This window comes from Balaenoptera acutorostrata, chromosome 5 (assembly GCF_949987535.1).
Source record: "Balaenoptera acutorostrata chromosome 5, mBalAcu1.1, whole genome shotgun sequence".
In the NCBI taxonomy this organism is placed as follows: Eukaryota; Metazoa; Chordata; class Mammalia; order Artiodactyla; family Balaenopteridae; genus Balaenoptera; species Balaenoptera acutorostrata.
In genome coordinates, this window is record NC_080068.1 from 60,289,328 (window position 1) to 60,316,808 (window position 27,481).

A 27,481-nucleotide genomic window follows, 5' to 3' on the forward strand; every position below is an offset into this window, starting at 1 on the left:
GAAAAGCAGAAATTTGTGGTGGGAATCCTAAGCTCAAGTCGTCATCTCAGTGTCCAGATTCTGGGTGTGAGCAGGATTGTTACACCATAAAATGCCTAGGCAGCAACTCAGAATGGCTGTTTTCTCATCACAACATACCATGTATGAAGTTATTTACCCATTATAATAATTTATGTTTTTTCTACATTTGTTAACATAATAATTTAAGATATTCAACAGTTATTTCTGTCCACTGAGCTACATTTTTAAAACCTGTCCAAAAATATTCCTCGTCAATAAATAGGAATTTTAAGTAAAGTTACTTTATCCAACGGAACTCGCTTCGTAACATCTTTAAAATTTAACTAGGGACTTCCCTGGTGGCGCAGTGGTTAAGAATCCACCTGCCAATGCAGGGGACACGGGTTCGATCCCTGGTCCAGGAAGATCCCACATGCCTCAGAGCAGCTAAGCCCGTGCGCCACAGCTACTGAGCCTGCGCTCTAGAGCCTGCGAGCCACAACTACTGAAGCCCGCACGACTAGAGCCCATGCTCCGCAACAAGAGAAGCCACTGCAATGAGAAGCCCGCGCACCGCAACCAGGAGTGGCCCCCACTCGCCGCAGCTAGAGAAAGCCTGTGCGCAGCAATGAAGACCCAACGCAGCCAAAAAGAAAAATAAATAAATAAATTTATTTAAAAAAATTTAATTAACAAATAAAAGTTATTTTAGATATAAATTTATTGGTCTTTTCTGCTCTAAACAATGTAAATAAGTAATAATGAGTATTTTTAACATTTTAAATAAGATACACTGAAATTCATTATGCTTGTTGTGTGTGTTTGTTTTACCCTCTGCCAAGTTTAACTGGAAGAGTTTTCTTGGAAGTATGCTGTCTACCATGCTCCAAGAATGGAGTTAAGGTTTTATAAAGCAAAGCTGGTTCTCCTTAGTATAACCATTTGGTTTTGGGTAATACTGCTATGAAATATCTATTTCCTCAGTGTCACTCCCCCTCCCCCTCCTCCTTTTCTTTATTTCATTCTTTCTTTTCTTCTTTCTTTTCCTGCCAAAGCAACAAATAATAATACCAAACATTTCAATGTCAAAGATACTGATGGATAGATATTTGTTGTCTTTCTTATGATTCATGGAAATATTCACTAGTTATTACTGTCTTTGAATTCACAGAGTAGTTTTTTAGAATTGTAGGTACCCAAATTATGAGCTCACTTCTTCTTATGCCACTGTCCATTTCAGTACTCTAAAGTTTATGTGACAAATAATTATTCTTCTACTCAGTGAGTTCATTCTTCCAAGCTAAAAGTCAGCATCACTAGTCTTAAAATTATTTTTAACAACCTGTGGGCAATTTCCCCTTAACTGTGTTCAAAATATAGTGCAGAATTTTTCCATTCATATTTTCAGAAGTTTGTTATGGGCAGGTTTGAAATGCATAAAGGAAATTATTCACAAATAAGTAAATAACTTGAAAGAATCCATCCACAGAGACTTTTTTCTCAAAAGTTTCATTTACAGGACATTATTAAATCTTAATATATATAAATTATGCATAGAAAATTTGATTATATAGAAAATTAATTGGAATTTTTGCAATAATGTTATAATACAAACTATTTTGTATTATTCTAGTATGTTTTCCCTTGGGTAGTTAATTACCTTTTAAATACATTTCATTTTTTAGAACAGCTTTAGATTTATGGAAAAATTGAGAAGCCAGTAGAAAGAGTTCTCATATAGCCCAACTCAGTTTCTCCTATTATCAATATCTTACATTAGAATGATATATTTGTTATAATTAATGAACAAATATTTATGGGCTATTATTAAGTGAATCTATAGTTTATTAGATTTCCTAAGTTTTTATCTTTTGTCCTTCATCTATTCCAGGTTTCCACATAAAATACATTACATTTAGTCAAGTCTCTTTAGTCTTCTCATCTGTGGCAGTTTCTCAAATTTTCCTTGTTTCTGATGACCTTGGGAGTTTGAGGCGTACTGGTTATGTGTTCATAGGATGTCCCAATATTGGAATTTGTCTAGTGTTTTTCTCATGATAAGAATGGGGTTATGGGTTTTGGGGGAGAAAGACCACAGAGGTAGAGTGCTATTTTCATCACACCATATTAAAGGTGCATTCTATCAACATGATTTATAACTGATGATTCTGGCCTTGATCTCCTGGCTGAGGTAATATTTGTCAGGTTAACCCACAGTAAAATTCCTCAATTTTCCCCCTCTCCACACCGTGCACATTGAAAGGAAGTCACTATGCACAGCTCACACTTTTATACTCACACTATGCACAGCTCACAAGTTACATTCCTCCTTCTTGAGGGTGGAATATCTACGTAAACTATTTGAAATTCTTCTGCATGGAATTTGTATCTTCTCTCCAGTTTATTATTCTATTCAACCATTTATTTATTTCCATATAGAGTCATGGATGCTTATTTTGTATTTCATGTTAGAATTCAATACTACTTTCTTTATTTTCTGGTTCCAAGTTCTCCAGATTTGGCCACTGGGAGCTTTTTCAGTTAGCTCCTGTACTCTTTTAAAGTAGCCCCATCAATTTTTTTTGTTTGTTTTTTGCACACTTCTTTACTTTTTTTTGCACTGAACAGTGCTCCAGGCTCATTTTGTATATTTATTGCTCTAATCCTCAAAGCAGCCATTTCTCTAAGGAGCTGTGTTTCCTTTCATCAGAGAATAGTGTTAGGAACCGAGATCTAGATGTTCATTGTTTCTGTGGTGTCATTTCTTTTAGGTCCTCTCAGCTGACAAAGCAATATATGCGTGTGTGTGTGTGTTTGCACTAACCAATGTATATGCACATACCTATAAATATTTCTATACATAAACATCTATATCTTTTTAAGGCTAAACATTAGTTCATATTGATGTCTCCAATTCTAATTCATTACCACATGGATCATTCTAGTTCCCTCACCTTGTTTATCTGTACACTCCCAATCCCACAGTGGCAAACCTGGCTTACACCGTCGGTCTACCTTTTATTATTCCATTCCCATATAAATGTATAGCTAGCACTACAAAAATTGTTAAGCCATATTCTCATTACTTTATCAACTAGTATATAGGGCTTGTGTGCAGTTCCTTACAGATTTCACTCATTCCCCAAATTTCTTTGGTCATGACCCTTCCCTGTGACTTTCAGTGAGATTTTTTTCATATATTTGTAATACAGCTAGATTCTTTTGTCTCAGGCTGCAGGGATCCTGGGATCCCTGACCCTACATGACTTTTTGTATATTTTCACACATGAAGATTCATTCTTCATTCTGTAAAGTTCTGTAGGTTTTAACAAGTGGATAATGTCTTTTATCTACTATTACAGTATCCTGCAAAATAAATGTACTGTCATAAGAAGCCACTGCATTTCACTTACTCATCCCTCACCCCAAATCCAAGCAACCACTAGCATTTTATCATCTCAATATTTCACCTTTTCTAAAATGTTATAAAGTTGGAATCATGCAGTATGTAGACTTTCAAAATGGCTTCTATTTCTTATCAACATGCATTTTGGTTTCCTTCATGTCTTTTTATTGCCTTATAACTTTTCTTTTATTGCTGAAAAATATTTCATTGTACAGATGTACTATCATGTGTTTATTCATTCACCCTTTGAGTGATATCTTTGTGGCTTCTAGTTTTGGTAATTATGAATAAAGCTGCTCTAAATAGTACCATGAAGTTTTCTGTGTGAATATGGGTTTTCAATCAGTTGGGTAAATATCTAGGAACAAAATTGATGGATCATATGGCAAAACTCTATTTTGCTTGTAAGGGACTGACAAACTGTCTTCCAAAGTGCATGTATCATTTTGCATTCCCACAAGCAATGAATGAGATTTCCTGTTGCTCTGTATTCTCACCAGCATTTGGCATTTTAGCCATTCTAATTAGTGTTTAGTGATGACCTTTGTGCTTTAATTTGCAATTCCATGATGACATATGATGATGAGCATCATTCATGTTTATTTACCATCTGCCTATTTTCTTTGGTGAGAAACCTTTTAAGGTATTTTGCTGATTTTTAAATTGGTATGTGTTATAATTTCAGTAGTATCAATCCTCCAACTTTGTTCTATTTTAGTGTTGGGTTGGATCCTTTAGGTCTTTTTCCTTTGAATATAAACTTGAAATCACTTTTTAAATATCTGTAAAATAATTTTCTGGGACTTTCGTTCGGATTGTGTTTAATCTACAGTTAAGTGGGGAGAATTGATATCTTCATTAATATTGAGTTTTCCATTCCATGATCATGAATAACTACCCATATTTTTAGATTTTCTTGGATTTCTTGTATCAGAGTTTTATAGTTTTCTGCATATAGATCTTGTATATATTTTGTTAGATTTATACCGAGAAATTCCATTTTGTGATGCTATTGTAAATAGTACTATGTATTTAGTTTAAAATTCCAGTAGCTAGTTGCTGTTATGTAGAAATGAAGTTAACCAATAATAGAAGAAATCCAGAATTGTAGTTGATTGGAATTGGAGGAGATTCTTTGAGAGCTTGGACGTGGGTGGCCTACTGGTGGGTTATAGAATTCCCATTTTGTGATATTTAAAAGCAGGTGAGAATATGTGCTTTATTCCTCTAACAGCATCCTGAAGAAGTGTCAGGTTCCCCCCAAAGAAATAAGTATATGGCACATCTGTAGAAAGTATAAGATGGATACAGATTTTCACTCACTCTAACATAGCATTGGAATAGCAGAATGCTTTCTCATGGGAATGAGAGCTCCATGGCAATCAGGAAAAAAAAGCTTGTCATAAAAGTGATCTTGTAGTAGTGAGGAATCAATGAGCTGTTACCAAAAGAAATGATAGGTAGTATCGTTAAAAATCACCTGTGATTTGTCAGTGAATCATCCTCTAAGAATTTTATGCAACTCCAGAGAAAGTGGAGGTAAGACAATTGTTGATTGCAAGTTTTCATCTCTTCAGACTATGTATTAAATATATTTCCTATTGCATTTTATTATTGTATCTAGAAAAGAGCCTGTTCTCACAAAATTCTTCACAAAGCATTTTTATTTTTGCTTCACTGTCTGGAAACCAAGTACAAAGAAAAATTTTAAAATAACAATCTGCCTCAAAGCAAATTGATTCTATGGCATATTTCAAAACAGTCAACCCACTTTCTAAGGAGTTTATTTTTTTAACTAGCCAGTAAAGACAATATTAATGTGGTTTGCAATTACACAAATGGATCTACAAATAGAAATATTATTCCTACCAAAGTGTTCTTTTAGGATGTTTATAACAACTAATGTCCTTTCACATTTAACACAGTCTAAGTCTGAAATGTTTGTTATGTTCATGCCACCATGATACCTACCCTTTACTTTTTTGAACACTATATATAAATATAAAGAAAATTGTATTCAAAATAAGATAAATTTCATTTTGCAAATGTCTTTAAATGCACCCTTGAGTATGTGAGCCACACTGTGTTGCCTCATTTGTCAAGGTTCACAGAACACAAATTATTTAAATAGCCATCGGTTTCTAAATGTGGAGCAAAATAAATAATTAATCTTACCAAAGGCAACACTTTCATAGTTCTCCTACCGTCTGACAGCTGGGCCTCTTTAATATCCCAAACCATAACTGATAGGCTAATGCCACTTGTTCAGCACAAAATTCAAAATCCATTTATTTGTGTAAAGTAAACAAGCACACAAAGTAAGGATACTCTCTGCAGAAATATAAAAAATACATTCTAATGCAAAGTAGGATCAGGAAATGAAAGAATGTACTGGGGGGAGAAACTAATTTTGTAAAGCGTCTAATATAGTATATTCAGTGCAACATTAAGCCATTATGATGACTTTCTTTGCTGAACACACTGTAGTTTAAAAACTAAAGGATTTTAAGATTTGCTATACCTGTCACTTGCCATGTGTGCTATCTTTGAAAAGATATTTATCTGCTCAAATATCCATTTCTGCATTAATAAAATAATAATTCATGTTTCTTGCAAATATCAAGTAAGGAAATTAATGAAAAGTGATTAAGTAAGTACTGGGGTAATAGGATACTTCGATAAATGTTAGCAATTAAAAAAATAAGTCTTGTAAAATGAATTACACTGAAAACTTTGGTACGTAAAAATAAAAATTGCTTGCCATACTATCCACACATATTTTCATCATAGGCATATGTGTGATTTTTCTTGAATTAAAGAGCTCAGTGCATCTTATTAATAAATAGTATCATTATAAATATTATTAGTATTAAAATAGTGTTCCAAATTGCTGTGACTGAGTACCATACCATCTCAATTTAGCGGTGCTGAGCAATAACCATTCTCTTATGCTCTTGGACTCTGGGCTCAGGACTTCGGCCAGAGCACAGCTAGACAGTTCTCACTTGAAAGTCTCATATCATTTCAGTTAGATGTCAATACACATTGTCAAAAGCAATGTGGTACATTTCAGTTAGGAATCTAGAAAAATGGTACAGATGAACCTATTTCCAGGACAGGAATAGAGACACAGACATAGAGAACGGACATGTGGACACGGGGCAGGAGTGGGGGGAAAGGGAGGGTGGGATGAACTGGGAGATTACGATTGACATGTATACACTACCATGTGTAAAATAGATAGCTAATGGGAACCTGCTATAAAGCACAGGAAGCTCAGCTCAGTGCTCTGTGTTGACCTAGATGGGTGAGATGGGGGGTGGGTGGGAGGGAGGTCCAAGAGGGAGGGGATATATGTATATATATAACTGATTCACTTCATTGTACAGTAGAAACTAACACAACATTGTAAAGCAATTACACTCCAAGTAAAAAAAAAAAAAAAAAAAATTAGGTACTCTCACTGCATTCTATCTCCTTTAAAAAGAAGCTAAATAAACATAGCTTTATATATGTGCAGGTAATGTTATATGTGTGTTTGCAAAGCCTAATCCTAAAACACGTGTAGATGTAATTTGTAGTTCAGAATGTTTTTGGATTTTAGAAATGAAAGTAATAGGTACATGTATCTTACATTGTATGGGACTACTTTCAGGGTCTAGGATGGCACCCTTCCATCAAACATATGTTTCTTCTTCTTTCAACATTCACAATATGTGAAATAAAAATGCTTTAAGTTCCAGTCAAAGCAGACTTTGTAACAAATTTTTTGGTCGGAAGATTTTTGTTTTCAGATTTTTAGATGGGAAATTTGGGGTTCAAATGTAAGATGTAGTCTGATATAGATATATAACAGAAGATAGATAAATAGATATGCATATACATATACATTTACACATATACACATACATATACATATATACACACATATATATACATATATACACTTGCTTCTTTTACCATTAACACTCAATTTATACTTGAATGGTTAGTATGTAAAAATATGTATGAGTAAAATAAAATAAAATCATAAATATCCATATTTCAGAAGTAACTTTAAGCAAATGAATAATTAGTGAGGTTAATACTAGGCAAATTAGAGGTTAGCTTATGTTGGTAATAGATACTTTAGATGAGTATTAGGAGAACTTTATTGAATTGTGCTACCATTTAATTTGGTCAGTTTAGGCAAATGACTAAACTTTCTTGGTTTCTCTAAATGAGATTCTTAGACTTGAAAATAAACACGTTGAGTATATGTTCTCTCAGTTTCCTTTTGGTCTAAAATTATTTAACAGGGTTATCACCATTACATTTCCAGAACGTGTAAACCTGATCATGTTTAATAAACTATCCACTGCCAAGCAAAAACAAATGAATTTAAATAGAGAAATGTTAATTAGAAAGACTACTGCAATGGAGAGGATGATCCGAAGTTAAGAACGGCAGGTGTCTCAAATTCAAATGGAAAGAGGCATTAATTTAGTGGAAGAATAGGTAGTAAGTAAGGGGAAGCTGAGTAAATGAGCAGAAACGATCAGCAGGATCTGACAAGAAAAGTGTATGGCTGTGATCAGACTAGTCCCTGGATAAGCTAGTAAGGGAGACCATACCACTTTTTAGTGCTTGCTCACCTTAGAGGCAAGCAGAGTTCATGGGCCACTAGGAAGGAAAGAAGCCTAATTAAAAGTTTAGTCAAGAACTTCCCTAGTGGAGCAGTGGTTAAGAATCTGCCTGCCAATGCAGAGGACATGGGTTCGAGCCCTGGTCTGAGAAGATCCCACATGCCGTGGAGCAACTAAGCCCGTGCGCCACAACTACTGAGCCCTCATGCCACAACTACTAAAGCCCGCGTGCCTAGAGCTCATGCTCACAACAAGAGAAGCCATCACAGTGAGAAGCTCTCGCAATGCAATGAAGAGTATCCCCCGCTCACCACTACTAGAGAAAGCCCGTGCGCAGCAACAAAGACCCAACGCAGCCAAAAATAATTAAGTATTTTTTAAAAGTTCGGTCAAGACAAAGCAGAGGGTAACAAATAGGCAATTGTGAACACTTGGTATCCACCCATCTCCCACAGAGATTGGTATCCTTCTCTGAGTATTTCAGATCTAAATTTGATTTAATTTTTAAAAATCTTGTGATTTCTTCCCTTAGAGGGATTCTTGAAAATATAAATATTGCCATATCCACAATATATATGCTGTTTTACTGTGTTGAAATTATTTCACACTGTGCATCCCATGCTGTTGTCTAATATTTTGTTTTGAGTCCACTTTTAATCACTTCACTACCAGTTCTATTTATATAAAAAAATTAATCCAATGATATGTAATTTCATTCTGGTTTATATTCACTTAGGCAAAAGTGCTCAATCCTTGGGAATAAAAAGAACAATTATAAAATATATAAATCCATATAAAGATATGTAATCATGAAAATACAGAAACATATATATAGCTAATTCAGTATATTCTGCATTCATTTATTGACATAGTCACATCCAAAAAAGTATACTGTACCCTTAATTTGCATAGCCATATAAAATCCCAACCCACTCATAAATAAACTTTTGATGCAAGTATGATCAATTTTACAATTGAGAAAAATTTTATTTAGAGAGGTTAAGTGACATATCTGTGGTTTCCAATTTTTAAAAATGGATCATGTATTAAAACTGTTATGTGCTGTGATATCTTCATCTATCAACTTGGACTCTCAGGCTACATAATTCATTCAAGGTCATTATATGATATCCTCAGCTCTTATTATCTTTAATTCATCTATGCACTTAATGTATTTTTACACTGTCCATTTCAAATATCATTTATTTTCTTTTTGATCACATTATAAGCACAGATTTTACCTGTGCTTATAATGAGACCTATTCCATATATTTACCTTTTTAAGTGCATCATTGCTTAGATAGTCTTAAAATCAAAATATCCAAAAATTTCAATTTGAGAAAATGTCTCCCCTTCCCAATATACACTATCACTCTATTTCTTCCAGTGATATGGAACATATCATTATTATTTTTTGTTATAACTTCCATTATTTATTAAATACTTTTAATATTTTAATCATTAAAGTCAAGTAAGACATTTTCTAAAGGAAAGAGAAGGTTCTAAAATGTGTTTAATATAAAGGGTGTCAAAATACATAAATCTTACAAGTTTGCTCATAACAATATAGTAAACATTATTGAAACCTTGAATATTTTTCTGCTCCTAAGCATCTTACATGGTGTGTTATTTCTTTTTCACTGAGTCAAATTCCTCAATCATACAACTGAAAGAGCCTGAGATATTTGAGAAGGAAAAGGGAATTGTAAGTGTATTCAAGACTTTTCTTCCTAAAAAGTAGAAAAACATGAAGAATGAAGTAGTAAAGAGAGAAAATAAAAGGAAAAGGGCAGGGGAAAAAGGAAAAGAATACCAAGTTTCTTAAGAAACAAAGATAAATCAAGTAAAAGTAGCTTTAGAGATGTCAATATGTAGAATCGCTAAAAATATTTGGTACTATTTGAAGGAAAAATAAATGTCATGTTTAATGAAAAGGAGACCCAAGGAAAAAAGTTAAGTCTATTGATCCAGGAGCATACTGAGTATACTAAAGTCTAGTTGAAGGCAGAATTACATGGAATTGTATATCGTAACTATTTAAAGACTTCTGTGTTTTTCATTTTCCTCAACTGCCCCTGAATTAGTGTGTAAGACCTGACCTCTTGGCTCCCTCTGATAAGTCTAGAAAATATGATGAGAGGAAAAAGTGAATAAATGGGTCTAAGAATATGCTCAGCTGAGAAGCAGAATATTTCTGTTTTAAAAGTACTGAAATGTAATTAAAAGAACAAGACCCTGGTTCAAATTCTGAAGGAGGGAGAAAAAAGACTGAGATTGAAGAGAACACATCAACCTTTATATTTCATATTTTATCAAAATATCCTACATCAAAAACTTTACCAAAAACCTTCTTTTGGGGGGGAATGTGGGACAAAAGTTCATATACCCATGTTAGATAACATGGGTATCTGCGTCCAAAACACTAGATAATATTTTTCTAAAAGATTGAATAGGAATCAAAGGTCCAAACTAGGTAAGCAAACCATCCCCAGGGTCACTTTTATTGCAAGTGCAGGTCACAGAGAAGTAAAATGTTTAGGCAGGAGTAAACATTAAAATATGATATAACAGTAAAAATATCAAGCACGTGGTGATCCACAACACACAGGAATCAGGAATTAACTACAAAGATAAGAAGACTTGAAAGCAAACAGGTAAACACTGTAGCTTAGGTGATGAGCAGCATCTAGGAGAGCTTCGTTGTTCTTGTTGAGGCAGCAATAATTCCCAGCATGGGTAACCAATTTCCAACAGACTGTGTTGAGCACTGGACTGAGGTAAGGGTTGTGAAGGAATTCTCCTCGCATGCAGTTCTCCTCATATCAGCATGATCCATGAAGCCCCCTTGGAATAAAATCATTATAATTCTTTGAGGGCTAAGATCATAGTTACTCTAGATTCTGGATAGTATCTGACATTTAAATGTGTGCTGACTCTATTTAATACTAGAGTAAACCAAAACAAGGTAATTCACATTTCAGGTAGTAAAAACAAAATAAGGCATTATGGTAGGCAGAATTCTAAAATGGTCACAAAGATTCCTGCACCTTAGATACTCCTTATGAAATTTCATCTCCTTGAGTATGGATGGGGGTAATCAATATGACTAGATAAAATTCCCATGAATAAGTGGCCTTAAATAAAAAAATGAAAGGGTTTTGCAATCAGTTGATTTGAGTTAATCATGTTTCTTTTTGAGCACATGGGTGGGTCTGACCTAATCAATTGCACTCTTAAAAGATGTTGGAGACAATAGCACATACTCTTCTTGATGGCCTTGAAAAGCAAGTTGCCATATTGTGAGAAGGGGTAGCCATGTGGTGAGGACCTCAGGGTGGTTTCTAGCAGTTGAGAGGGATCTTCAGCTGATAGCAAGAAAATGAGGACTTCATTTATACAACCTCAAAGAAATGAATTTCTCTATGACCTTGAATGAGCCTTGAAACAGAATCTTCCCTAGCGAAGCTTCCAGATGAGGCAGTAGCCTGGCTGACAACCTGATTTCAGCCTTGTGAGGCACCAGACTGTTCCCAGACTTCTGCTCTACAGAAACTGTGAGATAATAAATGAGTGTTGTTTCAAGGTACTAAAACTGGATAATTTTTAAAGCAGCAATCAGTAATTAATAAGGCACATTATATATCTTGCAAATATGTTTAGTTTATTATGAAACATTTCAAAACTGCCTCATAATTGCCTTCCTTCTTAAATGAATTCAATATGAAAGTCAGAAAAATCTGGTAATTTAATTTCTACATCTATTGTGTGGAAGCCATAGAAATGGTTCCCACAGTATCATAATACTTTACAACTTTCTAAAAGATATAGATATTAGATATAGATATGAAAATTAAGGATGTATCACAACAAAGCACATGAGGAGACAGTTCTGAAAATAATAAATGCTAGCCCTTATTTGAGAAGTACACTTACTAGGATTGAATATCAATGAGACATAATTGCTAGATGCTTTCATATTCCAGCTTAGCAAAATAAAACTGTCTAATTTTGAAATGTTGAAAATGTCAATGCATGCAAATTTGAGGAAGACTTGGAAATCATAGGGTGACAGAAGGGAAGAAAGAACAGAGATGAAATCCTACAATTAGATTTTCCTGATATGAATATGAAATATAAAATACACACAGAAGTACTAGTAGTAATTCCTCAATTGCCAATGTCACCATGTTCTACAAAATGACAAGTGGACCGTCTATGTTAAAAAAGATGAATGACCTTAAACTTTATAACCTGTAAAATAGAATTTCAAAGTTAATTAATGGGCTGTTTCCCTTAAGACATTATCACCAGTGCAACAAATATAAAGTACATATTTCAGAAAATATTAGAGGTCTTTTGTAAACCTATTACCAGTATGGATATTTTTATGACAGATCAAATTACCACCTCCCTGCACTCTCAATATACAGGAATTTATAGCTCATTAAATATAGATAATATGCATTACTTCCTTTTTTCTCTCTTTGCTCTGAATATTTTGTTAAATCTTAACAGCTACTATCCTCCAGGGATACTTAAAAGATAATTAGATTACAGCTTTGTAGACTTGCTTTTTAAATTTATATTTTATTTATAATCTAATGGGTAATATAGTCACAAGGAAAAAAATAGTATGCAGTGAAAAATAAGCATTCTTCTTACCCACCTTCTCAGCTCTCCTTTTTTCAGATCCAGTGGTGGTTGCAATTGTCCATCTCTTGAGTGTTCTTACAAAAATATTGTATGTGTGTATAACCATGTGTGTGTGGTATGTGTGTATACATATGTATTTTTGTGTATGTGTACTTATTGACAGAAACTCCCCTCACCAATTGCTAGTACTATTGTCAATAGGCAATTTCTATTAACTGGTAAGTTTCTTTCTCTGATAGTTAATTCCATTTCTTTAAATTACACATTAATACTTCCAGATCTCTTATTAATTTGAGAGAATATCTATTAACTTTTTGAAATAGTAAATAAAAATTTGACTGACTTTACCACCATTATCCCCTTTTTGGTCTTGAAATTATATGTATTGTAACTAGAAAATATTTCTTATTCTATCAACTACTGAAACCTAGTAATTAAATGTTGAAGCCCCTAAAGACAATGAACAGAACAGGAAATCCTAGTGTACATAAACATATGAAATGTTACTCCATCTGACTAGCAATGAAAAAAAAAATTCAATGAGATACAACGTTAATCATGTGACCTGGGTGAGCTGTTCTATGTGAATATTTACATAACTACAATGGAGAGTAATTTGAATACGTCCAGCAAAGTTTAAGATGCATATACTCAGAATTTCATGTCATTTCTATATAAGAAACACAAAAATACATGAGGAACTATGTAAAGAATGTTCATTGCAACATTGAACAAAAAAATTCACAAACCAAGAAAAAAATTTTTTTGTTAAGAGAATGGATTAAAAAAATCATGGTATGTTTGTGCAAATGGAATACTATACTGTAATAAAAATCAATGCACTGGCATTCCAACATCTACATTGATAAATGTCACAAATATAATTTTGACCAAATAAAAATGTTTTAAAAGAATCCAAAAAAGATACCATTAGTATAAAGTTCAAACTAGATAATACATCCTATATGTTGTTGGACATACATGGTTTAGGTATAAAGTGGCACTTTTATATATGTTGGCATACTAAATGTTCAATGTTCTTACCTTTCTCATTTAACACTGTATCTGGAAAATCCACTTTGCTACATAGATCTGCCAACTTGCTTTAACAGCTCTTTGTATTCCATTATTTTGGTGTAATAGCATATCTTAATGTATATACATTTTCTCCTTTAATCTCTTCTCTTTCCTTATTCTGACTCATACTAACACAGTTGTCTTTAAAACTGCATATTGAAGATCGGAGAACTACATGATTAAAGAAATTTGTGTCTTGAATCAATGTTTGAAGAGGATCCACCTATAAGCAGAAGAAATCATTTTAAATTTTGAAAAAAAAAAAACCAATGTATTGTGCCACTTGTAGATTATTTAAACTAGGCCATTAATCTAACATATTGTTTGTAATTATATATACATAAGTAATAAAGTATGAAATCATACATGGAAATGATGAACATCTAATTTAAGGTAGTGGTGACCTCTGGGTGTGAAGGACTGTGGAGAGATACAGGAATGTGATCCTGTGTGAGAACTGAAGTACACAGTGAGGGTGGACCCTATCGGCCCTGTGTTGCTTCTTCAACTATATATGTATTTATTTGATTCTTTATACTTTTTGTATGTTTCACATATTTCACAAATTTGGGGTTTGAATTCAGTTCCTTTACTCATTTCTCTCTTTACATTGGGGTCATCTGAGTGAGTAGAAATGACACATAAAATTTTCCATTTTAAACTAAAATCTTCTATTTCTTTCAGTGATTAACACAATAATTAATATATATTATTATTTCAATATATTTTGCTTGTAGAGTGAATTTTATGATGTTTAACCATGAATCATATTCATAGTTAATCATATCTTTATCTTCAATAAACTGGGAAAGAGCTAACTTGTATTTTATGGCTGACAAAATCAGTCATAAAATGTTATGCATGTTTTAAAGTGCAGGGTAAATATCAAGTCACATTTTAGAGAAGAAATGAATTATGGAGGAAAATATGGCAAGGAATAAAAGAAAAAAAAGAGGAAGAGACTTTCTTACATGCCTTAAAGTCTACATACTGATCTAATAAAATAAATGGGGCTCAATAATTCTAAAAGCAGCCATCATTTCCAGACTTTAATCTCATATTAATAAAAAAAATCTTGTTGGCTTGGAGGCTCATTTGAATTAATTATATTATGTGCTCAGAAGCTGTGAAAACTAAACAACACACATTATTGAAGAGTGATTTAAGAAGTAAGATTAGGAGAATTAAGAAGTTTTTAATTCAAGAGAAGCAATATTCGCAACAACATAGGCTGTCTTTCTACATTAAGCGAATGGATTCAAGCCGCTAAAGTAGAGTGAAATTGATTCCTTCAACAATTTAATCAGCTGCAGAGTTTATTAGTGTTTCACTTTACTGGTATCATTGCTTGCCTGCCTTCTTTCTTAAAACTTTGCATTCAAATTTCATACAAATACTGATAATTTAGGCTAAATTTTTTCAAATAATAAACTCAAATATACTAGGAATATGCTTAAAAACAAAGTGTGAAAGATTGGCATGAAGAGTTTTATCCACATTAATTATGGATAGCCTACTATTTGCTGGGGGCATATATGATAGCCTTGAAGAGATTAAACTGTTTTTTAATTGATATACTCTGTGTTAATAATAGTTTCCCTCAAGGCAAAGTACATTTGAAGATACGAAAATATTTCCAAACACATAGTTATTTTTAAATGAAATGTACCCTTATTACCTCATTTTCAGTCATTTTCGACTTCTTGTTACGTTCTCTATAGTAGGTGGTTAGAAACACTTTCACATTTGTTGTTGTAACCCCTCAGAGATGAATGTACGCCACATGCTCAAAATTCGTTTTTTTGACACTGATAGTGCCATACAAGCAACAGGAGGGCATGAAAAAGTTCATTGCTCACATGATGAGGCTTGTGGGGTATAACAGGGCATACTCAAGCTGGTCCAAGGTTGGCTTACAAGAGGGGGAAAGGAATCTGGCTTGAGTTTTATGATGGTTAAGGAGTAGAGCTGGGGAGAGTGTCATGCTGGTGAGGGCTTGCATGCTTTTCTTCTCTACCAATTCAAAAGCAGGGAACACCTAAGCTTTTTTATTAGTTTGCCAGACGCGGATCAGAGGGGAAGTGGCAGTGGTGGGACTTGAAAGTTATATGCAGTCAAATACAAAAATTGGATTCAAATTTATTATAATCTTAATGTGTCAGAAATTGCTAAATAATGACCTTACCTATTTCTTTTTCTCTCTGAGCACTATTGTATACTTCAGAATTTGAGGCAGTCAGGGATAGCCCTGTGACTGGGTTTTAATCATTGAGCATTGAGAGTAAGTGGCATTAAAACTTCTGGGTCTACGTTTAAAATGTAACACACAATATTAATTATATTTCCTGTCTAGATGCAGAGTAACACAGTCACATTTATTGTCTCATTACACATGTTAAATCTGTAACTACCAATTCATTGCTTTCCCAACCAGGATGGCATTTTTTTTTTATTGTTTTCTGCTCCAAATGAAATAAGCCTTTTGGCAGAGAAGCCTATAGTTTTCACGACCTGTTCTACCCTGATAGAATTTCTGCTCTAAGCCAACTAGAGTATATGAGAGAAGCCTCAAGCAAGAGTGCCACAGACTTGCACTCTTCTCACCCAAAGTTTGATAATTTTTCAAGAAAAAAAGCTTCAAATTTGTTGCATTTCTTTGATTAAGTTCCAGGTTGCTAAAACAGCTACTTTTCACAATTTTGTCCAGCTTCATAGTTGCTTTTAAGCATGTGATTTTGCCAAACTTCTCAATCCATCATGCCATAATTTCTGCCTCCCTCATTTCTGTTGAATTCCTTTCTTCTTTTCTAATTTAAATCTTATGTTTCTTTAGAACACTTTCTGTGGTGTACATTCACATGTTGGCATATTGGTTTCAGTTTTAATTTTAATCTGTATTTATAAAGTAATTTTTTAAATTTTATTTTTATTTTTCCTGAGTTCAGATATTATTTTTAATTTTCTCTGTTTATTCAATGATCACTAAGCTATTTCACATTAAGCTAATTCTAATTTATGCTCCCCTTTCATTGCTACTATTATTTTCAAAATTTCATTTTCAGTTGATTTTGATATACTGGGTTACACATTTCATCTTATTATGGGCATGTCTTTAGAGCAAGACTTCATGGTTTTTCTCACTCTGTGCCCTTCTCCCTCTACCATATGAAATTTCTCTTGCCTTTTCCCTACTGACCATGTTCTACAAAAATCGATTGATATTCCTAGTAATGTCAACCCATTCTAGAGTTTTGTTCTGGCAGGATGTTTTGGCCAGCTAGATGAGCATTTTTAGGGCCCAGTATATATCAATACTCAGATATTTTCCTACTTGCTATAACTTATATATATTTCACGCAGCCCAAATTGTAGTTCAAAACCTCATTTGACTTTGACTATGTCTCTTGGATAAGCCTGGCAAATGTCCATTTGAAGTGAAGACTCACTTATGTAATGAAGATTTGTTAGAGAGTTCTGTTTTCTGTGGTTCTCAAGATTATTTCATGCTTTTTTATTATTCTCTTGCTTCCTTTTAAACAGATTTTTCATTATTCTATAGACAGGGTTGCTCTTGGTGACTACTTCTAGTTTGTGGCTTCTGAGAATACCTTGTTACCTAGTTTTTATTGATTAGCTTATAGAAGTTGTTTTTATATGCTAGTTTATATGGCATTTTTATTTCTATAGGATAGGGACTTGGGAGATGTTTTTGACGCAATATTACCTTGCCGTTAGCTGGTCTTTTGAGAGTTTCTCTGCTGTAAACTGGTCTTTTAAACAGTCCTCTTTTCACAGTTTGAAAGAAATAGAAACAAATGAGAGACTTTAAAATGATATTGAACAGGAGAAGAAAGGACAATAAACCCATACAATATGGGAATTGTTTGCGGAGACTGATGATATTTAGTCTGGTGTAAATGAAAAATCAAGAGAGACGTAACTATCATATTTTTCAAAGTTTTAGTTTTGAACTCATGTTAGGCTTATAAAAATTTGCAGAAATATTACAGAGAGTTTCAATTCACCCTTAACCCAGGCTCCTCTGTCGTTATCATCTAACATAACCATAACACACTTACCAAAAGCTAGATATTAACAAGGGCCCAACACTATTACCTAAACTGCAGAACTTCATTAGTTTTATTGCCCCCAATAATGACTTTTTTTTTTTTTTTATGATTCAGGATTCAAAAATCCACATTAAATTTGTGGAAGTTCCCAAGTTTTCCTTATCTTTCTTAACACTTTGGTGGCCACTGGTCAATTATTCCATAGAAGGTCCCTCAGTTTGGGATTGCCTGATGTTTTCTCATGATTAGAATGAAGAAACATTTTGACTAGACTACTTTGGAAGTGCTGTGTTCTTCGCAGTGCATGACACCATGATGTCAACATGTCTTATTATTTATTACACGTAATAGTAACTGTGACCATTATGGAATTTCTCCACTGCCAAATTACCTTTTTTCTCTCTTTATAATAATTAATAGTTCTGCGTCTTTATTCCCATCCTGCCCCTAGGTTCTTCATGACCTTTTTTTTTTTTTTAGATTCCATATATATATGTTAGCATATGGTATTTGTTTTTCTCTTTCTGATTACTTCACTCTGTATGACCACCTAGAGGGGTGGGATAGGGAGGGTGGGAGGGAGGGAGACACAAGAGGAAGAGATATGGGGATATATGTATATGTATAGCTGATTCACTTTGTTATAAAGCAGAAACTGACACACCATTGTGAAGTAATTATACTCCAATAAAGATGTTAAAAAAAATTAATATCTTGGGTAGAAATACTTTGAACCTATGCATATACCATATTTCAAACTTTCACATGCTAACTTTTGCATCCATGTGAGGACGTTGTCTGCAATCGTTATTACTGTGATATTTGACTAATGGTGATTGTTATTTCTCTTTTCTTCTCCATTTAATATTTGGAATTCTTATGTAAGGAAGAGCTGTTCCTACTCCCCCATATATTTATTTATTTAAATATTTGTTTCTATTAGTATAGACTCATTCATATTTGTTTTACCCTATGGAATATATTTTATTATTATATTACTATCTTCATATATTTGTGGTTCAAATTGTTCCAGTTTTCATCTTTAGGAGTTCCATCAAGTTGACTAGTCTGTCCTTTAAAAAAAATTTCTTTTCAACACTACCTTATTTCTGGAACTACAAGATGTTCTAGGCTTATCTCATATTTTCTCTCCTCCAACCCTTAAATTAGCTATGACTCCAAACATCCATGAATCCTCTTTGAGAAGAGTGTTTAGAAACCTATCTATCTATCATCTGTCTATCATCTTTCACCTATCTTTCTCTTAAAAAATCAATGAGTTCGATTAGGAACCAAGATCGTGAGGTAGAAAGACGTGCTCTCACTCCCTCTTGTGAGAACACCAGAATCACAACTAGCTGCTGGACAATCATCGACAGGAAGACACACGAACTCACCAAAAAAGATATCGCACATCCAAAGACAAAGGATACACAAAGGAGAAGCCACAGCGAGATGGTAGGAGGGGCCCAATCACAATAAAGTCAAATCCCATAACTGCTGGGTGGGTGACTCACAGACTGGAGAACACTTATACCACAGAAGTCCACCCACTGGAGTGAAGGTTCTGAGCCCCAGGTTACACTTCCAAACCTGGGGGTCTGGCAATGGGAGGATGAATTCCTAGAGAATCAGACTTTGAAGGCTACTGGAATTTGATTGCAGAACTTCAACAACACTGGGGGAAACAGAGACTCCACCCTTGGAGGACACACACAAAGTAGTGTGTGCATCGGGACCCAGGGGAAGGAGGACTGACCCCATAGGAGACTAAATCAGACCTACCTGCTAGTGTTGGAGGGTCTCCTGCAGAGCTGGGGGGTGGCTGTGGCTCACCATGGGGACAAGGACACTGGCAGCAGAAGTTCTGGGAAATAATCCTTGGCATGAGCCCCCCCAGAGTCTGCCATTAGCCCCACCAAAGAACCCAGGTAGGCTCCAGTGTTGGGTTGCCTCAGGCCAAACAACCAACAGGGAGGGAACCCAGCTCCACCCATCAGCAGTCAAGTGGATTAAAGTTTTACTGACCTCTGCCCACCAGAGCAGCACCCAGCTCTACCCACCACCACTCCCTCCCATCAGGAAACTTGCACAAGCATCTTAGATAGCCTCATCCACAGAGGGCAGACAGCAGAGCAAGAAGAACTACAATCCTGCAGCCTGTGGAACAAAAATCATATTCACAGAAAGATGAAAAGGCAGAGGGCTATGTACCACATGAAAGAACAAGATAAACCCCCAGGAAAACCACTAAATGAAGTGGAGATAGGCAACCTTGCAGAAAAAGAATTCAGAATAATGATAGTGAAGATGATCCAGGACCTCGGAAAAAGAATGGAGGAAAAGATCGAGAAGATGCAAGAAATATTTAACAAAGACATAGAAGAATTAAAGAACAAACAAACAGAGATGAACAATACAATAACTGAAATGAAAACTACACTAGAAGGAATCAATAGCAGAATAACTGAGGCAGAAGAACGGATAAGTGACCTGGAAGACAGAATGGTGGAATTCACTACCATGGGACAGAATAAACAAAAAAGAATGAAAAGAAATGAAGACAGCTTAAGAGACCTCTGGGACAGCATTAAACGCAACAACATTCGCTTTATAGGGGTCCCAGAAAGAGAAGAGAGAGAGAAAGGACCAGAGAAAATATTTGAAGAGATTATAGTTGAAAAGTTCCCTAACATGGGAAAGGAAGTAGCCACCCAAGTCCAGGAAGCACAGAGAGTCCCATACAGGATAAACCCAAGGAGAAACACACCGAGATACATATAATCAAATTGGCAAAAATTAAAGACAAAGAAAAATTATTGAAAGCAGCAAGGGAAAAATGACAAATAATATACAAGGGAACTCCCATGAGGTGAACTTCTGATTTCTCAGCAGAAACTTTACAAGCCAGAAGGCAGTGGCATGGTATACTTAAAGTGATGAAAGGGAAGAACCTACAACCAAGATTACTCTACCCGGCAAGGATCTCATTCAGATTTGATGGAGAAATCAAAAGCTTTACAGACAAACAAAAGCTAAGAGAATTCAGCACCACCAACCCAGCTCTACAACAAATGCTAAAGAAACTTCCCTAAGGGGGAAACAGAAGAGAAGAAAAGGACCTACAAAAACAAACCCAAAACAATTAAGAAAATGGTCATAGGAACATACATATTGATAATTACCATAATCGTGAATGGATTAAATGCTCCAACCAAAAGACACAGGCATGCTGAGTGGATACAAAAACAAAACCCTTCTATATGCTGTCTACAAGAGACCCACTTCAGACCTAGAGACACATACAGACTGAAAGTGAGGGGATGGAAAAAGATATTCCATGCAAATGGAAATCAAATGAAAGCTGGAGTAGCAATACTCATATCACATAAAATAGACTTTAAAATAAAGGATGTTACAAGAGACAAGGAAGGACACTACATAATGATCAAAGGATCAATCCAAAAGAAGATATAACAATTATAAATATATATGCACCCAACATAGGAGCACCTCAATACATAAGGCAACTGCTAACAGCTATAAAAAAGAGGAAGTTGACAGTAACACAATAATACTGGGGGAATTTAACACCTCACTTACACCAATGGACAGATCATCCAAAATGAAAATAAATAAGGAAACAGAAGCTTTAAATGACACAATAGACGAGATAGATTTAATTGATATTTATAGGACATTCCATCCAAAAACAGCAGATTACACTTTCTTCTCAAGTGTGCACGGAACATTCTCCAAGATAGATCACATCTTGGGTCACAAATCAAGCCTCAGTAAATTTAAGAAAATTGAAATCATATCAAGCATCTTTTCTGACCACAGCGCTATGAGATAAGAAATCAATTACATAAAGATCAGAGCAGAAATAAATGAAATAGAAACAAAGAAAACAATAGCAAAGATCAATAAAACTAAAAGTTGGTTCTTTGAGAAGATAAACAAAATTGAAAGCCATTAGCCAGACTCATCAAGAAAAAGAGGGAGAGGACTCAAATCAATAAAATCAGAAATGAAAAAGGAGACGTTACAACAGACACCGCAGAAATACAAAGCATCCTAAGAGACTACTACAAGCAACTTTATGCCAATAAAATGGACAACCTGGAAGAAATGGACAAATTTTTAGAAAGGTATAACCTTCCAAGACTGAACCAGGAAGAAACAGAAAATATGAACAGACCAATCACAAGTAATGAAATTGAAACTGTGATTAAAAATCTTCCAAGAAACAAAAGTCCAGGACCAGATGGCTTCACAGGTGAATTCTACCAAACATTTAGAGAAGAGCTAACACCTATCCTTCTCAAACTCTTCCAAAAAATTGCAGAGGAAGGAACACTCCCAAACTCATTCTATGAGGCCACCATCACCCTGATACCAAAACCAGACAAAGACACTACAAAAAAAGAAAATTACAGACCAATATCACTGATGAATATAGATGCAAAAATCCTCAACAAAATACTAGCAAACAGAATCCAACAACACATTAAAAGGATCATACACCACGATCAAGTGGGATTTATCCCAGGGATGCAAGGATTCTTCAATATACACAAATCAATCAACGTGATACACCATATTAACAAATTGAAGAATAAAAACCATATGGTCATCTCAATAGATGCAGAAAAAGCTTTTGACAAAATTCAACACCCATTTATTATAAAAACTCTCCAGAAAGTGGGCGTAGAGTGAACCTACCTCAACATAATAAAGGCCATATACGACAAACCCACAGCAAACATCATTCTCAATGGTGAAAAACTGGAAGCATTTCCTCTAAGATCAGGAATGAGACAAGGATGTCCACTCTCACCACTATTATTCAACATAGTTTTGGAAGTCCTAGCCACGGCAATCAGAGAAGAAAAAGAAAGAAAAGGAATACAAATTGGAAAAGAAGAAGTAAACCTGTCACTCTTTGCAGATGGCATGATACTATACATAGAGAATCCTAAAGATGCCACCAGAAAACTACTAGAGCTAATCAATGAATTTGGTAAAGTTGCAGGTTACAAAATTAATGCACAAAAATCTCTTGCATTCCTATACACTAATGATGAAAAATCTGAAAGAGAAATTAAGGAAACACTCCCATTTACCATTGCAACAAAAAGAATAAAATGCCTAGGAATAAACCTACCTAGGGAGACAAAAGACCTGTATGCAGAAAACTATAAGACACTGATGAAAGAAATTGAAGATGATACCAACAGATGGAGAGATATACCATGTTCTTGGATTGGAGGAATCAATATTGTGAAAATGACTATACTATCCAAAACAATCTACATTTTCAACGCAATGCATATCAATTTACGAATTGCATTTTTTACCGAACTAAAACAAAAAATCTTAAAATTTGTATGGAGACACAAAAGACCCCGAATAGCCAAAGCAGTCTTGAGGGGAAAAAATGGAGCTGGAGGAATCAGACTCCCTGATTTCAGACTGTACTACAAAGCTACAATAATCAAGACAATATGGTACTGGCACAAAAACAGAAATATAGATCAACGGAACAAGATAGAAAGCCCAGGGATAAACCCACGCACCTATGGTCAACTAATCTATGACAAAGGAGGCAAGGATATACAATGGAAAAAAGACAGTCTCTTCAATAAGTGGTACTGGGAAAACTGGACAGCTACATGTAAAGAATGAAATTAGAACACTCCCTAACACCATACACAAAAATAAATTCAAAATGTATTAGAGTCCTAAATGTAATACCGGACACGATAAAACTCTTAGAGGAAAACATAGGAAAACGTTCTTTGACATAAATCACAGCAAAATATTTTTTGATCCACCTCCTAGTGTAATGGAAATAAAAACAAAAATAAACAAATGGGACCTAATGAAACTTAAAAACTTTTGTACAGCAAAGGAAACCATAAACAAAACCAAAAGACAGCCCTCAGAATGGGACAAAATATTTGCAAATGAATCAACAGACAAAGGATTAATCTCCAAAATATATAAACAGCTCATGCAGCTCAATATTAAAAAACAAACAACCCAATCCAAAAATGGGCCAAAGACCTAAACAGACATTTTTCCAAAGAATACATACAGATGGCCAAGAAGCACATGAAAAGCTGCTCAACATCACTAATTATTAGAGAAATGCAAATCAAAACTACAATGAGGTATCACCTCACACCAGTTAGAATGGGCCTCTTCAGAAAATCTACAAACAACAAATGCTGGAGAGGGTGTGGATAAAAGGGAAACCTCTTGCACTGTTGGTGAGAATGTAAATTGATACAGCCACTATGGAGAACAGTATGGAGGTTCCTTAAAAAACTAAAAATAGAATTACCATATGATCCAACAATCCCACTACTGTGCATATACCCAGAGAAAACCATAATTCAAAAAAGACATATGCACCCCAATTTTCATTGCAGCACTATTTACAATAGCCAGGTCATGGAAGCAACCTAAATGCCCATCGACAGACGAATGGATAAAGAAGTTGTGGTTCATATATACAATGGAATATTACTCAGCCATAAAAATGAACAAAATTGGGTTATTTGTTGAGACATGGATGGACCTAGAGACTGTTATACAGAGTGAAGTAAGTGAGAAAGAGAAAAACAAATATTGTATATTAACGCATATATGTGGAACCTAGAAAAATGGTACAGATGAACTGGTTTGCAGGGCAGAAATTGAGACACAGATGTAGAGAACAAACTTATGGACATCAAGGGGGGAAAGCAGCGGTGTGGTGGGGATGGTGGTGTGATGAATTGGGCAATTGGGATTGACATGTATACACTGATGTGTATAAAATCGATGACTAATAAGGACCTGCTGTATAAAAAAATAAATAAAATTAAATTAAAAAATCAAAAAAAAATATTTGAGAGCACTGAAGAAACTACCACTCAGTAATTCTAAAAAGAAAAAAAGAAAAACAATGAGTTCATGTTGATAACTCTGATTCTGATTCAACATCACAAGATTATTTTAGCCTCCTTTTCTTTTTTTCACTTCTTTCTCCAATAGCGAGAAATCTGACTCTCATTATCTACAAAATATTTACTTATTGGTTAAAGTTTGTATATGTATAAAGCATTTTTATAATTGCTAACCTTTAACTCTGTGATAAAATTATTGTTGAGATATGGTTGATTTACAATGTTGTGTTAGTTTCGTACAGCATAGTGATTGTTTTTCAGATTATATTCCATTATTGGTTATTACAATATATTGGGTATAATTCTCTGTGTTATACAGTAAATCCTTTTTGCTTAACTATTTTATGTATAGTAGTTTGTATCTGTTAATCCCATACTCCTAATTTGGCCTTCCCTCTCCCCCTCTCCCTTTTGGTAACCGTAAATTTGTTTTCTATGCCTGTGAGTCTGTTTCTGTTTTCTATGTAGAATCATTTGTATTACTTTTTAGAGTCCACATATAAGTGTTATCATATAGTATTTGTCTTTGTCTGCCTGACTTATTTCACTAAGCATAATATTCTCTAGGTCCATCCACATTACTGTAAATGATAATATTTCATTCATTTTTATAGCTGAATAATATTCCGTTGTAAGACAATCATCTGTTGATGGGCACTTAGGTTGTTTTCATGTCTTGGCTATTGTAAATAGTCCTGCAGTGAACATTGGGGTGCATGTACCTTTTTGAATTAGAGTTTTTGTTTTTGATGGATATATACCCAGGAGTAGAATTGCTGGATCATATGGTAGTTCTATTTTTAGGTTTTAAGGAACTTCCATACTGTTTTCCATAGTGGCTGCACCAATTTACATTCTCACCAGCAGAGTATGAAGGTTCCCTTCTCTCCACATCCTCTCCAGCATTTGTTATTTGTGAACTGTTTTTAAAAAATATTTATTTATTTATTTATTTATTTGGTTGCACCGGGTCTTAGTTGCAGATCCAGGTCTTCTTAGTTGTGGCACGTGAACTCTTAGTTGCGGCATGCATGTGGGGTCTAGTTCCCTGACCAGATATTTGTGAACTTTTTGACGCTAGCCATTCTGACTGGTGTGAGGTGATACCTACTGTGGTTTTGATCTGCATTTCTCTAATAATTAGTGATGTTGAGCATCTTTTTATGTGCCTGTTAGCTATCTTTATGTCTTCTTTGGAAAAATGTGTATTTAGACCTTCTGCCCATTTTTTTCGTTGGGTTGTTTGTTTTTTTGATGTTGAGTTGTATGAGCTGTTTGTATATTTTGGATATTAACCCCTTGTCTGTAGCATCATTTGCAAATACTTTCTTCCATTCTGTAGGTTGTCTTTTCCTTTTGTCAATGGTTTCTTTTGCTGTGCCAAAGCTTTTAAGTTGCACTATGTCCCATTTGTTTATTTTTGCTTTTATTTCTTTTTTAAGTCTCTTCGCCTGGAGAGTAAGCATTTGTTATGGAGAATACTTTAAATCTATTCCAAAATGGTTACTTTTCTCCTCTGTGCTACCAAACTCAAAAGGGATCTTTCTTGGCTCTTCCCCATGAGAACTTGGTGATGATTTTGGAGGCCAAATTTATGAAAGCTGGGAGGTGGGGAGGTCATAAGAGTACAGTCCTTGGGTTTTCTCACTGTCTCACTAATCCTTACTAAGTCTCCAGTAATTTGTCGAAATTACCATGTAAGTGTTTTTACTAGTATATAGCTCTAGATCATTCTGCCCCAGGTAATCAGATCTTGGTTGTGACTCTCTGTACTTGCCTATTTCTTCAGATTTCAGGTGGTAGTTTGCCCTATTACCTCAACTCTCCAATAAGTCTAATAAAATTCACTGATTTTCAGTTAGCTTTTTTCTTAGTGTTAAGAATGGGAATAATGCCTTTCAATCTCTTCATATATCAGAGCTGAAAACAGAAATGGCCTTCATGTTTTCTTTTAAAGTATTTTTTAATCTTAGTGCATTATGATCAGAGAGTGATTTTTATAGTTATATTTGCAATGTTATGCTTTATTAAAGTGACTCATACTTTTAATCTACTGCATGATCTAATTTTGTGAATGTGTTGTAGGCATTTGAGACAACTGTGTAGGGTGTTGTGTTCAATGTACATCCATAAAGTCTACCTGGTTAATTATGTTGTTAGACCTTTTTCTCTCCACCTATTTTTTCATCGACTTGATCTGTCTTGTACTGAGTGTGATGTATTAAAACTTGCTATTATTATTGTGTTTCTATCTGTGTCTCATCACATCTCTTACAGTAAGTGCATCGTTTAGGTGATTTATGTGTTATTTTTATGCTTAAATATTCATACATTTTATATCTTTATCGGGACTTGTGGCTTTTAACATTCAAAAGTGCTTTTTCATGTTCAATGTTCTAACATTTGGATTCCAATTTGTCTTATAGTAGGATCACTCTCTGTGCCTTTTATTTGTTTGTTTCCATTTGCCTGCAATACCTTTTGGGATTACTTTATATTCAGCCTTTCTGTTTTACTTTGTTTCAGATGAGTCTCATATACAAAACATAGTTAGGTCTTCTCTAGGAGCCATCTTGAAAATCTTGGGTTTTTTTGTTTTTTTCTTTTTTTTAAACGGGTGAGTTAACCCCATCCTTTCTTACTGCTATGACTGATAAGATTTTTCTAACCTTGTAGTAATATTTTATAATTTTG